Source organism: Phascolarctos cinereus, unplaced genomic scaffold, assembly GCF_003287225.1.
Source record: "Phascolarctos cinereus isolate Bilbo 61053 unplaced genomic scaffold, phaCin_HiC Scaffold_1;HRSCAF=81, whole genome shotgun sequence".
NCBI lineage: Eukaryota > Metazoa > Chordata > Mammalia > Diprotodontia > Phascolarctidae > Phascolarctos > Phascolarctos cinereus.
The window spans coordinates 243518545-243522132 of NW_027555514.1; positions in this window are offsets into that span (position 1 = coordinate 243518545).

Consider the following 3588-nt stretch of genomic DNA (forward strand, 5'->3'; position numbering starts at 1 on the left):
ACCCTCCTAACCAGAAGTTTAAACACATTTTCTTCAGGGATGGTTAGATTGAATTGGTTCTTCAAATTAGCTTGTTTGCTAACAAAACACTATTTTAATGGGGGGGGGATACAGTCAAAGGTCCAGAGTTTGGGGTGCAGCTTGGGAAGACTAGGTGTAGATGGAGGACTACAGTAGGGTCAGCATGAAGATACCTGGGAAAGATGGGGCACTCAAAACCAACTTTGACGATTTTACGCTGTTGCCTACACACACCACCATCACTACCCATTAGGATAGTAGACATTTTAAATATCATTTAATTAGAAGCAGCATGGAGGTAGTATATAAAGTGCTGGGTTTGGAGACAGGAAAACCTAGGTTCAAACCCTGTCTTTGACATATATTGCTTAACTTCTAGATGCCCCATTCATTTCCCTAGGTCTTGTGTTCAAGTACTTGAAAGACTGTCTTGTGGAATGAAGATTAGAGCAGTTCTGTTTGGCTCCGTAAGGTAGAGCTAAGAGATGTGGGTGGAAATTAGCCAAATTTTAGGCTTTAATATCTGGGAGAAAGAAACAAATAAAAAAACTTTCTAAAAATTAGAGCTGTCCAGAAGTGGAATGAATTGCTGTGGAAGTGGTAGGTTCCCTCTTCTTGGAGGTCTACAGGCAGAGACTGCATGACCTCTTGTTACAGTGAATATTCCTTTTGGGGTATGGATTTTGAACTAGAGGTCCCTTCTAACTTTGAAATTCTGTGATCCACTAAGGAGAGATTTTCCATGCTGGGAGTCCCCTCCATGATGATCAAAGCAGAACTCCTTCACTAGTCATCTCATTTAAGGACAAAAATGGAGAATTGTTAGATTAGGAAAGGGAAAAGTGTTTATGTCTCCCAAGAGGTCCATGTCTGAACCCACGATGCACGAGGATTATATAACCTTTGTGCCTATTGAGAAAGCTTAGGTCAGAGCTTCATGGATCAAGCCCTCTGGCTTCCATCATTGTTGTCCCCTTTCCTCTCTTGGGCAAGTTTCCCAATAAAACATTCTTGATGGTGAAATGTCAGTGCCAGCTCCCTACTCATCTTCAGCCTTTGTTCAGCTTGGAATGCAGAGGGTAAAGTTTCAAGAAAATCAGGCAAAGTAATTTGTGCACTATGCGATGCTGGAAATTCCATATGGTTTCTGCCTTTAAAAAAAAGAAATAAAAGCTCTTTCTTCTCTCAGCTCAAACGGGGTGATTTTTAAAGCACAAGCTTGTCTTGTGGCAACTTTCTGAACAGGGGAAGTGTTTTAAAAGGTCTCCTCTGGAAATGAAAAAGTTATTAAAGATCTAACTTTCTGCTCGTGTCAGCTTGTATGACCACATAATGAATGCCAGCAACCATTGAGTAAATGCTGTACCGCTCACTAATGGAGCATCCGGCCACTGTTCAGACCTGCAGCTGCTGCTGCCCCATTCCCCCAAATATCACCCCCCTTGCCATGCCACAATGCTACTAAATTATATGAAGAAAGGACACTGATTCCCTCCAAGCCATGTTTTAGATCTAAGCAACAGAAACCAAGATGCAATGAGAACTTAAGGAAATTGACCCTACTGTGCCAATGATAAACCCAGTTAATTAGGAATTTTAATAGTCTCCCCTTTGAGTTCCTGACTACAGTCGCTTTTGAAGTGCATGGAACAAGAGAAGAGGATGCAGGGAGAAGCCTATGTCCTTCCAGAACTTACTACTATACTAGTATACATACTATACTAATATATATATGTGTATATATATAATGTATATATATATAAATTATACTACTACATATACTACTAAATTTTTATTTCATTTTTCAATTAATAAGCATTTATTTTCTTTTCCTCTCCCTTCCTACTTCCTATGGGGAAAAAAAGAAAAAAAACAAATACACACATATAGTACACACATATCTACAAATATGTCTATATACATATATGTTAGTCTATGTAAACACATACACATGCATGTGTTTTATATACATATGCATATATTTAAGCATGACAAATTCCTATATTGGTCATATGAAAAAAGACTTCCCATTCTACATATTTAGTGCATCACTTCTCTGTTAGGAGGTACATCGCATTATTTTCTGAAATCATGTCTGACCACCATGTTGATCACAGTTCTTAAATCTTTCAAAATTGCTCATTTTTGCAATGTTGTTTTTTATAAATTGTTCTCCTGTTTCTGCTCACTTCACTCAGCACCAGTTATACAAGTCTTCCAGGTTTCTCTGAAACCATTCATTCCCTTCCTTATTTCTTATCACGCAATAATACTCCATTATATTCATATACTATAATCTGTTCAGCCATTTCCAACTTGATAGGCACTCACTCCCCTAGTTTCTAGTTCTTTGCCACAACAAAGAGAATGGCTAGAAACATTTTTGTTTATACCAATGTGTGTATATATAATGCATAACTTTTTCCTTTTTGGAAAACAGTGAAGATGGTTTGTTAGGATTGTAAAGCAAGGGAAGGGGAGTAATAATATAATGAGGGTAGAAAGACAGGGGCCAGGTTGTGAAGGCCTCAGTGTAGGGGTTAGCCTAGATCAGTGTTTCTCCAACTTTTTGGTCTCAGGATCCATTTATACTCTTTTTTTTTTTAAAGGCAATTGGGGTTAAGTGACTTGCCCAGGATCACACAGCTAGTAAGTGTGAAGTGTTTGTCTGAGGCCAGATTTGAACTCAGGTCCTCTTGAGTTCAGGGTCAGTGCTCTATCCACCTAGCTGTCCCTTATACTCTTGAAAATTATTGAGAACACCGCCCCTCCCCCCAACTCCGTCCTCATCCTGAGCATTTTTTTGTGTGGGTTACATACTTTAATATCTACCATGTTAGAATTATTACGAAAATAGTTTGGACCTCACAGACCCCCTAAGACTCTTGGGGACCTTTAGGAGTCCGAGACCATAACTTTAAAAACCAGTTATTAGCATGATCGCTCAGCTCTCTTCTAGCAAGAAATCCATGATGTCTCTACAGAATGCTAATTACAATTAAGATTTGGAATTTAGCACAAAAGGCACTTAATTAATGTTTATTGACGGACTAAAATCCCACCTGTGCAGATTATACCAGCATACACATAAATACAAAGATCACTAAGTTGGTAGAGACTGAAGAGGTCATCTGGGGCCAGTCCCCTCATTTCACACATGAGGAGACAGGGTCCCAAGGCCTACAAAGTGACCAGCCCAGAGTCACACCAGTTGCCCGGTTGCTGAACCAAAATCAGCATCCTTTCCATCATATCATGTTACTTCCAGATTTAAAGCCTTCAACTGAAGCCTCTGTTATTTTCTTCTACATCTAAGATTCATAGAGAGCTTACCCATTTATTTAAACACACACACACATTTTATATATATATTAATCTCAGATAAAGAAATCTCTTTTTAAAAGAGTAAAACAAAAATGGTGATTCCAACAGATGAATTTTAAACAACATAAGCAGGTACTACTTAATTAAAACGCTTGAGAAATATGTCCATCTGTTATTTAGCACAACCCAGCCTTCATCTCCATTAGCAAATCAAAGATGTGATTCATTTCACTAAGGAGATAA